This window comes from Culex quinquefasciatus, chromosome 2 (assembly GCF_015732765.1).
Source record: "Culex quinquefasciatus strain JHB chromosome 2, VPISU_Cqui_1.0_pri_paternal, whole genome shotgun sequence".
Taxonomy (NCBI): Eukaryota; Metazoa; Arthropoda; class Insecta; order Diptera; family Culicidae; genus Culex; species Culex quinquefasciatus.
This window is the reverse complement of record NC_051862.1, coordinates 12,052,769-12,067,853: the sequence shown is the minus strand read 5'-3', so window position 1 is coordinate 12,067,853 and position 15,085 is coordinate 12,052,769.

Below are 15,085 nucleotides of genomic sequence, written 5' to 3'. Positions count from 1 at the left end.
TCGAAAAAACGAAACTATTGGCACTACGCCCCCCGGGGCATGGCCTTCCTCTAACGTGGGATTTCTGCTCCAGCGCCTCTGACGAGACAGGAGAAACCGGGACCGACGTTTTACTTCACCATCCGATAGAAGCTCAGTGGATAAGGCGGGAATCGAACCCGCGTCTCATAGCATCATCGGGATCGGCAGCCGAAGCCGCTACCCCTGCGCCACGAGACCCAATCGACTCAGAATCAAATTCTGAGCAAATGTCTGTGTGTGTGGTGGGATGTTGATCAAAAATTTGTCACTCGATTATTTCGACATTGGCTGAACCGATTTTGTCCGTTTTGGCGTCATTCGATCCGTCTTCGGGTCCCATAAGTCGCTATTAAAAATTATGCAGTTTAGTTAAGTACTTCAAAAGTTATGCTAAAAAAAAATTTTAGCAAATGTCCGGAAGATTGTAAAAAGGGTGGTTTTTGTAAGAAAACCCGTCATGCTATACATTTTCAGAAAGGTATTTAAAAGACCTTTCCAACGCGTCCAAGACATTGAGATCTGACATTTCTATCAAAAGTTATAAGCACTTAAGTGTTATTTATACGCTTTCTGGAGGCCGAATCTCAGATATGTTGATAAAAACGTTGTCCGGATCTCTCATGCGACCTATCATTGGAAAGGTATCCAAAAGAGCTTTCCAATGCGTCCAAAACATTGAAGATCTGACAACCCTATCAAAAGTTATAAGCACTTAAGTATAATTGACGCCCTTTTTCGAGGCCGGATCTCAGATATTTTGATGAAAATGCTGTCCGGATCTCTCATGCGACCTATCGTAGGATGGGTATTCAAAAGACCTTTCCTACGCGTCCAAAACATTGAAGATCCGACAACCCTATAAAAAGTTATAAGCACTTAAGTGTTATTTACGCACTTTTTGCATTTTGTACCCTTTAAATGTGAGGAAGGCGCCAACCACCTAAGGGTGGATTAAGTAACGTTTTTTAACATCAAAACACACAACAATAAACCTTACACATTTAAATTCATTTGTTTTGCTAACTTACGTTACCAACGCAACGCGCTATCGGACAGTCAAAACAATTTTAGATAAACAAAAACAAAACTAACTCACGTATAAACGCAATTGTCAACACAAGAGGGGACAAGCCACGCGTGTCGCTGTGTCGTACATCTGTATTAACATATATTTACGCTTCTGTTCCGCGCTCGGTTGCACACACGATAGCAAGAACCTCGAACCTCACCTTGTCGGGGCGGCCTACCTGAGGACCGATCAATTCCATTCTGATTAGGTCATTACATCGAGCGTGTGCCCAGCCCACACGTGACTACTGGTGACTTATTGGTTTTAATGACTATTTGCTATTAGTTTTTATTTATTTTTGAAAATTTCTTCCCAGGTATTTGAAAAAACAATAATATATTAATCTGTTTAATTATGTTAAAACGAAATGTTAACTATTATTTTATAACATTAAATAAAAACTAAGTTCAACTCAAACGGAGCGATTCCTCAATTCAAATTTGAACAGAAGCATTGAAAAGCTGCAAACGTGTAGGAAAACAAAAGCTTTTTAGCAACTAACGCCTGTAACGCAATCGCAAAATAAGCTTTAAGCTCCAAGCACGCGATCGCATATTGATGAGCTTTTTGGCTGTGTGAAACCATAGGGTGCTTTGGAGTTTTTTTTGTATTAAAAATGCCATTCGTGTTTTTAATTACCCGGGACTGAGATAAATTGTATCAGCATTCGGCATATACAAAGCCTGATACAAACTATACTTTCCCATAATATCGCTACCGGTTAGCGGGTGAATTGAACCACACACACACACATTCGTGTTTTTAATTAAACTTTTGTTTTTTTCTGATAGTACATACAAATTGAGGAAAATCAATAAAAAGAGACTAAGACTCTTCATAAAATTGTTTTTTTTTGTGAAAAATAAGGTAGATCTTGAAATTGAGTACACTCTACATTTTTTTTGTTTGGATGAAATTTTGTGTATGTATTCTCTATGTCAAAAGGAGCAATCATTATTTGTTCCATACAAGTCTCCATACAGTTTAATGCCAAATGGATATGGAAATGTATAAAATTCTTTATCTTGAGAAGGGATTTCGGATTGATTTGGTGTCTTCGACAAAGTTGTAGGTTATAATTAGGACTTTTTGGAAAAAGGTAGACGGATTTTTTTATTTAACTTTTTATCAAAATGTTAAGTTAAATAATAAAGACATCTTCTAAGCCATCACGCACATGGTGCAAAATCAGACAAGTGGAATTTTTATAAAAGGTGTTTTTTTTTTGGAAAATGTCATCAAACCTGGCCGCAAAAAAATAAAAAAAATATTTAAAGCAAAATTGAAAATTTTAAACTTTATTTTTATTTATAAAATGTAGCGTTTTTAAGTTATATCAACTGATTAACAATCAAAATATTTTAGTTTCATTATTTGGTCTTAACTTTGTAATTAGAAAAATTATCTACAACCTTTTAAAAGTGAAGCCTGATTTTAAAATTTTGAGAAAGATCCAAAAATATCAAAATAGATTCATTTTTTAGCATTGAAAATCGAGATACGAGATATCGTCAGATGAAAATCACAGTTCCATAGAAGAAAATTTAGGAAATTTTCTCAGCTTTTCAAAAATATTTTTTCCGGCGTTGTGTTCTGAAATCCTAAAACAATTGTCAAGTACTCTTTTATTTCAAAATCAATTTTGCTTTAAAAAAAGATTTCTTTTTTAGTCCGAAAAAGTCTTTCAAACGACTTAATAACTTAATAACGTCATGATTCGAATTCCCGGACGCTTCGAAACCCGGACACTTCAACTTGTTTTATAAATTATTTGGATGTAAGTTTGCATTATGAATGTCAAAACAGTGTTATTTGATGAATTCTAACATCAACTTTCATTTAAAGTTAGTTTGAACGCTGTAGTTAATGCCAAAACAATAAAATAAAATAAAATTATAAGTTTACCAAAAAATGTGAAACATTTCACGTGAAATATTTCATAGGCGTCCGAAGCACCGGGAAAGCAAAGCAGAAATTTATGTTTTTGATTTCCTTAAATTCTAGCAAATTTTTATATAAACTATCGATTTTGATGTTAACAGCTTATTTGAGACCTAAAGAATGCCATTCACTAGCATTTCAGTCCAAATTTGTGCGATTCATAAGCAAAATCGAGTGTCCGGAATTCGAAGCAAAAGTGTCCGGATTTCGAATCAGCTTTTAACAATGTCCGGGATTCGAAGCACAACAAGTCATTTTAATTTTCAAATTCTGATGAAAAATTGTTAGAAAAGGCATATTTTGCATGCATTTTCTTGAAACTGACTGTTTATACTAAATCCTGATGATATTTCTACATTTCCAACTTATTGAATGATTTTTTGCCAGCTAATAAAAAAATAATATGGTACTAAGCGTCCGGATTTCAAATCATGACGTTATGGCGTTTTGACCGTGTCTGAACCAAAGAGCCTATGTCTGAAAATATTTTTTTGCAATTCCGTCGTGAAACTACATACTTTTCCTGTCATTCTTGAACGACGAAATAGCCTACTTTTCTGTACCAAAAATAACAGAATCGAATAGAAACACTTTTCAAAATAAATGCTGAAATGTTCTACTTTTCAGCACTGAAATGGGTGCTGAAAAGTTGAACTTTTCAGCACTTGTTTCGAATAGTAACACTTTTCAACATTTTTTTGATTTAAACGATTTAATGACAAAATACATGAAAATTTGACATAAAATTTCACTCAGTGTGTGTTTTTTGGAATTGCAAAAAATGTTGTATGGAACTCGTTGCAAAACTTGATTTTTTCAGCACTCTTCGTATTTATCCAACTCGGTGCTGAAAAATCCTCTTTTTGCAACTTGTTGCATAAACTACTATTATCGGATTCCTCGTAAAATTTCGCATATCATATCCAAAAATTGGCGATGTCCAACCCTTACGTTTCCGAGATATGATATTTAAAGATAAAAACTGAGTTTTTCGACGCGCCACACGCAAAAACAGAAAAATGACAAAAACGAGAAAAAAAAACAACTTTTTTCACTAAAACTGCGATAAATTTAAAATATCAGCGATGTTTGGGTACCAAAAGTTGCGTATTTCAATTACGAAAACTAATCACCTTTCTTTTGCGTCTAAGACAGCTTAAATCTGATGAAATGACGCGGAGATATGATTTTTTGAAAAAGCGGTTTGTGCGAAAAATGACGAAAATTGCAATTTTTTGAACCACTCTAGCACGATGTAGAAATACGGGTCGAATTATTTTGGCCAAGGAACCCCCAGAATTTTTTTTAGAATAATCGGAGAATTTTTTTTTCGGTTTAGGCTCTTTTGAATTGAAATTGCTGTATAAAAAGTTAAATAAAATAATCGATTTTTTTTGTGCACTAATTTTTTCGAAAAGTTCTAATCATAATCTACAACTTTTCCAATTTGAAGCTTTTTTCTATAATATTTATCCCCTACATTTTCCTGAAATTTTCTGAGAAGTGGTGAAAGGGAGATTTCGAATACATTTCTATGAGTCTAATTTTAAAAGAAATTTGTATGTTCACAATCACCACTGATTTTTACTTTGTTGCTTTGTTGCAATATTTCGACACATTGTTTATTAACTGAAAACCACGAAAAAATTCTCTGAACTTGAAAGTATAGTTTTTTTTTAACTGAATGTCAGTTTTGCTGAAACGTGTTTAATTTTTTATTTAATTTTTTAAAACTTAAGAATTCCCTACCACAAGACAGCTGAATTTTTGACGGAGTATTTCCCAAATACTTCAATTTTGGTAAGATTTAGAAGTGACACTTAACAATTCGATGTCTCTGTGCTCTCTTATTGAGATAAATTTGAATCCCAGCAAGTTTAGATCAATCCGTTTTGGTTTGATCCCAGACGGTCCCGGTGGCATTTTTCGAGACGAGATTTGTCTGACCACGCCTTCCGTCGGATGGGGAAGTAAATGTTGGCCCCGGTCTAACCTAGAGGTGTTAGGTCGTTAGCTCAGTCCAGGTGTAGGAGTCGGACTAACAATCCAAAGGTCGTCAGTTCGAATCCCGGGGTGGATGGAAGCTTAGGTGTAAAAATAGGTTTGCAATTGCCTCAACAATCAAGCCTTCGAACACCTAGTTTCGAGTAGGAATCTCGCAATCGAGAACGCCAAGGCAATGCTGTAGAGCGAATAATTTGATTTTTATGAAGTTTAGATCAAAATAGCAGAGGCATCGAATTATCAATTTTACATGCCTCACTACAATGATAAATGTTTGACAATAAATGGCTCCATAACTCCAACAACAGTGTGGGAAGCCATATTTCGCATGTGTTTTCACACTTTTTTTTTCGCTGCAACATTTGCACGCATTCGTCTGAACAAACGTCATTAATCATTTCGCGTTAAAGATGCATAACAGCAGCTTGAAGTAGCAGCGCTTAGTAAGCCTCTTGCGTATATACTTAGAACGTGTGGAACAAGCCTTTACAAAAAAATCAACAAACAGTGCAACTGCTGTGCATCTTCTCACGCATTTTCATAACTAGTGCTAAATTATGGCTTGTTCTGTATGACGTCAAGCTGGAAAACAACAGTTTTTGCTTGTTCATTTGATGCCATTTTTAGCCCGCACACACATTGATCACATTGGCCGACACTTGGGAACAACTTAATTTGAACGAATGTTCCCAGAAGTGATCAAACTACAAGTACGAACAATTCGATAGCGACTAGGGAGTGCGAGTCGAGGTGCGATATATTCCAGGAAGGTTGTACAATTCTGCTAATGTTGTAGATCGTATCTTGCGCATTGATAAGACTTTTTTTTTGCAAACTTGGAGGTCAAGCAAATGTAACGGAGTGCTTGATCGCTCTCGGCGATACTTTCCTGGAAGCTTGAGATATCAATGGTGTATACTTTCAAAAAAAAAAAAAAAAAAACGGTGAAGATCAAATCTGGCAATCATGTCCACTGACAGAAGTCGGCATGTCAATCGAGTTCGGGGCAGTGCGCCGAGTGAAAATTTTGAACTTTTCCTCGAAATAAGATTGCAATCGTTTACCGAGAAGAGGGCTTAACATGTAGTGGAATATTTTGGCTATTTAGAACAGGGTTTCTTATCAAAAGCAAAAGTTTGCTATTTAGAACAAGTGTTTGTCAATATTTCAACAAATTTACCTACCTAAAGTTTGATATCAATTTGCTCATTCTGTGGTCTGTATCACCCCACTAGAAAAATGCCAATTTTATGATCGTGCTTATCAGAGTTGTTGTTTGTTGTTTTTGAGCACAGCCCTTCCGTTGGGCGAAATGGAATGATATCAGGGAATGCAATAAATTCTATAGATTAATTGGTCATTGAAGGGATAAGAAGTTACTAAAAATACCAATGAAACCGATGCATTGGGATTGTAAGATTGATTTACAAAAATGATTAAGCTGTTGCAAATATTATTCAAAGTATCTAAACCTTGTTGAACATATTTTAGTTTCTCATATCAGCAATTCAATCTGAAAGAGCACGAACCAAAAAACAGTTATTCTTGGGGATCCTTGGTAAAAATTATAAACTCGCATGTTTTTTTTAAACTTTGGCCATTGAGGTTAGCTATGCCCTGCTAGGATGGTCCAAAAAAAGTCATTTTCGTAAATTTTCATAAACACTTTTATTAAAAAAAAACGAAAGAAGCCTTTCATTATTGAAAATTTGGTATCCTAAAAAGTTTAGGGCAGCGTTGAAATTTTAAACTTAAAGCAGTTTTAGTGGAAAAAGTTGATGCTAATCACAATTATCTCAATACTATCATTTTGATGATTTTCTATTTGAAACTGAGTTCGAAACGAACTGAGAAATGAGTCCTAAAATTATGCTAAGATTTCTGATATTATTGTTAACAATGATAAAGCTGATTTTTCCAGCACAATTACGCTTTGTGCGAGCTTTGAGATGATTTGGCAATATCATACCAAATGCATCATTTCTGCCGTCCCTTTTGTTTTTGGGCCTTTGGTTGGACATTTTTTTGCTATTTCAAAAAAAACTGCATTTCAAGACTATTTTATCCAAAACAGCAAAACACTGCCTCCATATTTCATGTTCCACAATTGTGGGATGTTAGTGTGCCTATAGGACAATTGGGTAAAACCTGAATTTAACTGATATTTTCACACAACAATTTTCACACTAAACCATTTACCAAACATAGCTCATCTTGAGTGTGTGAACTGTAAAAAGTGTGAAGTGTTCCGAATTTGTGAATTTCAAGGGTCAATGTCTTTCTTTAGAAACTTGATGTAAAACGTTAAAAAATACAGTCGGTCTATACATCAACTGAAACATATCAAGAAAAGCTTTCAGACGAAGGTAAAACAAATCATTATGTTCAATCATCGATTTTATACGATTTTTTTCAACATTGGCCGATTATTTTAACATTTTAAATCGGACCATTAGTTTCTGAGATATCGACGTTAGAAAATGGTGGGTTGTTTGGGTGAGACTTGGAAAACATCAATTTTCCTGCTTTTTAAGCCTTTGCATGGCAATATCTCAGCAACTAAGGGTCGTTTCAACAATGTTCGAAACAGCAAAATATAAAGAATTTTCTCAGCTTTTAAATTATTTTTTTTTTCAAAAGTGGACAAACATGTGCACTAGTTTAAAAAAGGAAAACTGCGACTATTTTCAAAACAGTTACCTAAAAATAATTTGAAAAAGGTGCACTTTATCAAAATTTCACTAAAGTACTTTTTGATTGCAAATTTTGATTTTACATCAAAATGATGTTGAAAAATGTATGCGACCATTATTTCGATTTTCGAAAAAGTCAGTATAGATTCAAAAATTCATAACTTGGTCAATGATTTCTTGCACAACCTGGAAATTACTGAATAGTTGGCATTTTATGTCCCCTAAAACATGTATAAAAAAGTGTCTATTGCAAATTAAGTTTTTGTGACAAAAAATATAATTAAATATCATTTTTTTCAGTGTAGTCCTTATCCATACCTACAACTTTGCCGAAGACACCAAATCGATCAAAAAATTCCTTCAAAAGATTTTTGAATTTTCATATATCATTTTTGTATGGACAACTGCCAAATTTGTATGGAAAATTATATGGACAAACTAATGTTTCAGCCGGATTAAAAAATACAAAAAAAATCGAATGACCGAAATCTGAGAGAATTGCTCATGTGTGCAAATACTTTTTGAGTATAATCCCTTTTGTTCAAAAAGTCATCTTGCATCATTAGTTCGTCCATAAAAATCAATATACCGACGTCGGCGGGCTATCTTGTCGCACCTGTCATTTTGACGTTCCGAGAAAAACGCGTTTTAATGTTTGACCTTGAATAAACAAAAACGAGAGCACGCAATGTAAACAACAGACACGTTTTGTTTGGCTGACCATTCTGTGCATTGTCCCGAAGTTTGTTTACAAATGTTTACGGTAGTCTAGCTTGTACGTGCGTCAAACGCATCCTGACCTGAAATCCCTTTGGCCTTTTGTCGCACTTACATCAATTTTTAGGGAGTGACAAGATAGCACGACAAGATTGAAACTACTTTTATATGAAAAGGGACAACAATTTTCGGAGCGCTTTTGGTTTTCAATATAGAATTGAAATCGAATTTTGAGGATCTGTGAAGTTCAAAAGATGTGGCATTGTGAGATGCACAAAATGGCGTTCTTAACTCAATTTGGTCCAAATTGCACGTACGACAAGTTAGCACGACGGTGACGATACATTGTTGGCTGCTTTCCTTAAAAATGTTATACAAATAATCAAAAATTACAATTATTAATTATTACTTGAAAACAAACATGCGCAAAATAATTATATTGCGATTGTTATTATATGTCGAAAATGTCACAAGTAGAGGTTAAAATTAATTTTACATTTCTTAATTTTTTTTAACCATTCGATATTTCACGAAAACTTTCAAAATAAAGTTAAGCTTTTTCAACATTATTTTGAGACGAAGAATCACAGTCATTCATTAAGTTATTTCGTATGTTTTGGTATTACGCAGCAAGGTGGGGGATGTGTCCGATAACTACATTCAATAAATCATTTTAAATATTTTTCTATCCAATTGTTTCCCTAAAACTTTTTTGTGAGGTTGTAAAACTTGATGTATAGTTATTGGAAACCTGTAATATGGAATAAAATCCAATCGTTGTTAGTTCTGCATGAAAAAAGCAAAAAAAACTTTTTTACGTTTTAAAAATGTGAATAAATTATTGAAATTGCAAAAAAATAATCCAACATATTTAATTAGGTTATAGCAAATATTTTAAGAATCTAATCAAACCGAATTTTTAAATGAAAAAAAAAGTTTAATACTGTAAAACAAGATAAAACAACATTGATTCATTCAATATAAAGATTTACAAAATTGAAATGGGAACTTGATAAAAACATTTTGGTTAACGTAATCTTGTATATTTGAAAAAAACAATGATAAAAATAATGCTAAAAATAAAAATTTAGATATCTGTAACTTTTTGCAATTTCCAGTTGAAGCGTAGTATCAATAACTATAGTTTGAAATTGTTAATATTACACTGACCTACAAAAATTAACAACTCAACTTGAGAGAAAGCGTAAATTTTGGAGAAAACCTATTCACTGCCCCTGTTCGCATAAATGTCCCATATGCATTTTCATCGTTTTTAAGTTATTGGTGCACTTTTGTTCAAAATCGTGTGCTCTTTCGAAAGAGCCTATAACATCCAGTACTTTGTTCTAGAAATCAGGAGGAAATCCAGTTTTTTCGCGAAAATTTAACACCTAGCCTTAGGTGTGGGACAAACTTCAAGTGCGTTTTTCTCAGCTTGCTATTTTTGCATATGGGACATTTATGCGAACATGGGCAGTTCAGCTCTGTCTAAATATTTTTTGAAAAATTCAAAGTGCACGTGTTTCTGGGAACCCAAAATTTCATGTTGCTTTTCGAGTTGAGTGCAGAAATTTCGTTGGCTGGATTTTTAAATAACCTTATGTCTCATTTGCTAGACCGTCGTAAATCAATCGCCCAATTTCGGTACCCTGATAAGATAAAATTTAAACTTTCTACGCAAATAGCTCATCTGAGAATCTCCATCCAAAAAACCCCCGAATATTGTTATCTAAACTGATTGCCGGTGAAATGATGTTCATTCATGTGGTGAGTCAAGCGCGCAATATTTATGAATGAAGTAAAAATACAAGTTGTTTACGGATTTGTGTCATTTGTCAATCTGTATCACTTTTTGACGTAGGTTTAATTTTACACAGGAAACCGTTCCGATAGCAACCAAATGGTTTCCTTACCCCGTATGGTATCCTGTTTTGATAACGGTGCTAATTTTGTAGTACAATTGGTTGGAAATTTCCATTTGTCAAAAAGTGTTTCAACCATTCAAGAGTAGCACCAAAGTTCAAGTATGTGCTTTAACCTTTGGTTGTCCCATTTTTTTTAAATTTAAAGGAAAATATCTTTTCAATGATTTTTTGAAGTTTCCAAACAGTTATATATTTTTAAGAAAAAAATAGTATTAAGAAAAACTAAAACTTTTAAGAAATTTTAAGGCACTCGAGGGTTAACGCACCGAGTCGTCCTTCAAGTGACCCTTCCACGGTTCGATTCTCGGAATTGCACTAGGTAGCTCAAAATAAAGAGAAAAAAAAGCAAGAAGAATACACCACTGATGTAAAATTAGCGCGCGCTTTTTGCCCGTTAATTCAACAAGCTGTTGGAAAGAGAGAGCAACAACTAAAACTAATCTTATCAGCGCCGGAATGAATGCCGAGCACACCTCCAATAAATTCATTGATAAAAACGCAAAGAGTGCAATCGTGATTAGACGGAGGGGGCGCTTTTCGGCACGCATACTTGCGGGTGAGGGCGATACAAGTGTGAGCCACTTTGTGAATGTGCCAAATATGAATGAAATCGGAGTTTATTTTGGTCACCTTATCAGGTGTGGACTATGTTTGCGCTTTTGCGCAGTTAGGGTTGGGTAGGCGATTGTTGTCCCTTATGGGTTAAAAGTTTCGACTTATTTTGATTTTAAATATTTTAAAAAATAATTCAAAATAAATATTCTCAAAATTCTCCGACAACTTCAGGAGACTTGCATCTTAAATTAAAAAAAAATAGTTTAGGGTAGTTCAACCGATAATGACCCTCAAACCCTTAAGATGTTATCAGCTGTTGACCACGGGGGCAGGCAATAAATCACCAGGATAAGGATTGGCCCCCAAAAATTCATGCCTAGACGTACGAAGACAGCAGGTGTGTCTGTCCAGCGGAAGTCACGTCAGCAGCCGCCGTTCCAGAATGAACCAGTGCAGATTTCAATGACCATTGTTGGATTCCAAAGGTCCGTTGACATCATCGCCGCCCAACACCACCAAACTAAAACATTTGAAGCCATAAATAGGACCAATGATTGGCAAAAAATCGTTACTTCTAGGAAAAAAACCAACCCCGTCAGATCGTGCTGAGCTTTTAGTTGTGCGAATTTTTAATTGAGTTCCAACGTCGTTGACGCGTCGCGAGTGAAACTTACAAACGTTCGTGATTGTGATTAGCATTTGCCTCCGCACTAGTGAGAGGTACTACGTAGGTGGAGGCATCACGCCGCAGTAAGTTCTATTTTTATCTTGCGGTGGCCAATAATCGTGATTTAATCAGTGACGACAGCCGGGAGGCAAGGTGTGCGCCGCGACAAGTGTGTGCCTTAACGTTTAAGCTCAACTCGGGCTGGAATTCCCCCCGGATCGCAAGTCACAGCAGTTCAGAGGTGTTTCGATCTACATTTAGTGATGTATTGACTTGGTGACGGGGGGGAATTGCAAAAAATGCAAATTGGATGTTATTCAAATTGAGCAGGATCTCGTGAAATTTGCATGACAATCTGTGGGGGTGCAGCAGCATCCTGTGGGAATGACTGTGCGGTAGTTTGTGAGATTAGCAAGTCAATTATGTTAGTGGTTAATTGATTAAAATGGCAGTACTTTGTAGCTCTATTGTTGGCGTTCGTGGAAATTGAGCGGTGAAGTGACAGGCGATGGATGGGTTTGGAGATTTGTTCATTCATAGAAAGATTGCATTTTAACATCTTTATTCAATTAACACGTTATTAAACGAGTCGTTTAGAGAATACTTTAATAAATATATATTCAATTTAAATTGCCTCCACAGGTTTTCTTGGCTTATTAATTACACAATTACCATCCAGCCTTTTCTGGCCTTAATGGCAATGAAAATACCAATATTTTTGCCTATGGGTGAGCCATTTGAGCGATCTTTTTTTTTGAAAATTTTTGAAGGATGCTATTTTTTCTGGCAAAATATTTTTTATTGTGTTTTTGTTAGTAAATTTCTTGTTTGAAATAGAACGCATAAAAAAAACAAAAAATCTATTATTCAGCGCATTAACTGAGGTAATTACGAATAAAATTGTGCAATGGTGTCCACTGATTTGTTTCTTTAAACTGTACTGTACTGTACGACCTTTACAAAAAATAATAGATTTTTTATGGAGAAAAAATAAATGTTGCCAAAATTAATTGATTCATAACAAAACTTATTAAAACGATAAAAAATTGCATTCATGCAAAAAACATCAATGTTCTTCACTTATTACCTTAATTATGACTGTTTTCATAATTGGAAATGTTTGAAACCTTGAACTACTTGTCAAAAATCCCATTTGATCAATCTTTTTTTTAATTATCATGGAAATGTTTCGTTTTGGCTAAAAAACAACCCCCTAAAAAAAAATAGGTGATATAATTGATTGTCAAATTTAAATATCCAATGCGCACTCTAGCCCCGGTCTACTCTACTCTCTAATCTTGATTTTTTATTTGACTTTTAATCATTAAAAGTTGTAAATTCTACATTTGTGAAATTTGCTGCTCTTTTCTATAAGAATTTTTAGAGCCAAAAATTTTTTTGAATAAAAACTCAGAAATTTTAGAAATTTTCTAAAAATTTTGCACCATTCTAAACTTTAGCGAGAAATATGATTTTTTCAGTATCGTAAAACACATTTCTTTTCAAGAAAATTAAATAATACGTAGAGGAGGTGGCCATGCTCTTGTTTTACTGCTCAACATGATGAAAATTACGTAATGAGATTGGACCTTATGTAAACCTTATAAGTGTTTTTTTTCTCAAATTTAAATGAGTTAGAATTATTTGTCTTAATCACCAGTATGACATAATATTTGTCATCTGAAAAAAAGTTGGGGAACATTTTGGGAACATAGGGTAGGGTAGTCATCAATGAGACACTTTTGGTTTTCAACTTTCAACGATTTTTCTAATCTTTAATAATAATCTTTATAATTCTATTCAAAAAGCGTTTTTCGGAATTTCAAAAAATGTTGTATGCAACTCGTGCTTAAATAATCTTCTTTTTGCAACTTGTTGCATAAACTACTATTTCAGAATTCATTTTAATTTGATTATTTATAAAGTGATAGATTGCGTGAATATGTACTCTATGCGACAATTTCATAATGGTAGATTTTACTCAAATCAAGATAGAGTTGAAAGTTTAGTCAACCAATTTGTGACACAAATTTTGTCACCAAGTGAAATGAATCATGCTGTAAAACTGATGAAATTCAAAATTCGATGCCGAAATGTTTTGCAATACAAAACAGTCAAAGCTTTTACTTTTGCTAGTGTCTGCCATCATTCCAAGAAAAAAAAAAAGAATATCATGCAATTGAAATCAATCCGAAGGTCGTTTGCAAAACCACAGCCGACGTCCTTTCTCTCGCCGGAAAGTTTCGCACACCCTCAGCTTGGTCTCTTTTCTTTTTTTCTGGTGTGAGCAGACTTTGTCTTTCTTATAAAAAAAAAAACAACAGTTCAATTTACAAGGCAAATCGTCTCCGAATTATAATCGCACACGCAGACACACTTAAAAACCAGTCCTCGTCTGGTCGACCAATAAAACCGACTGGTTTTTTTTATGGTTCAATTTCTCGTCGGCGATTTTTTTTTGTTTTCGGCCCGAAGTCTCGAAATTGGACACTTTGTGGCCAGGCACTTGCGGGAGAGAGGGAGCGAAAAATGCGAAATGAGCCGAATCGAGCCGAGTTGAGCGTCAAAAGTGTGAGTGTTTGTTTCAGATTTAATCCCTTTTTTCACCTTTCTGGCTGGGTTCGATCCAGGTGTTCAGGCAGCGTGAATTAAGCCGACGTCAAATGACTTCGTTGGTCGGGGCACGAAATCTCTAGAATTGTGATTAAAATCTTCTTATTGCTTCTTTTTTAACTTGATTGCTATTTAAACTTTTAGCTAACATTTTTTATATTTTTTATGAATAAGTACCGTCAATTGGGGCGAATCGGAGCTACAGCCTGAATTTGAATAGGGATAGTAGTTTTGAGAGCATTAAAAATCTTAAAATTTGGAAAACGATGTACTATTTAGTTCTGGTGTTTTTTTTTTTTGAGAAGTTCCAACAGATCAAATTTCCAGTTTTTGCTATTTGGGTGTTTTCAATAAAAAAATATAAAAAATATTTTGCAGTAAACAAACTTCACCCATGTTTCCCGTTTTGCCTAAGTTGATGGTAATTTCAAGAAACTGTTTTTTTTTGTAGAAATATAAATTATGAGAAAATTTTATAATATGTAATTGGTTTCCAGATCATAATTTAAACCATAATGTTTTTTTTCTACAGTTTGTATCAATTATCAAATCAGTTTATTTAAAAAAAACCAAACATAATTTTTTATAGTGGCTCTCAGATTTTTATTGCATTTCACTGTAAGAACAGCGGTACTCTATCAACCCGTGAAATTTTTATGGGCCACATTTTCTTCTTTTTGCCTTTCTTTTTCTTTTTTTTTTATAAAATTGTTGCTACTGTTCTGAGGAAAAGACTTTTTTTTAATATTTATTAAAATTAAATTTCATTTAAGTTATGTGACAAGACAAATTTATATTGATCAAAACATAATATACCAAAGCAAAGGGTAGTTGTCTACCAAAAAATAATTATATTTAAACGTTGACATATCTAATATCT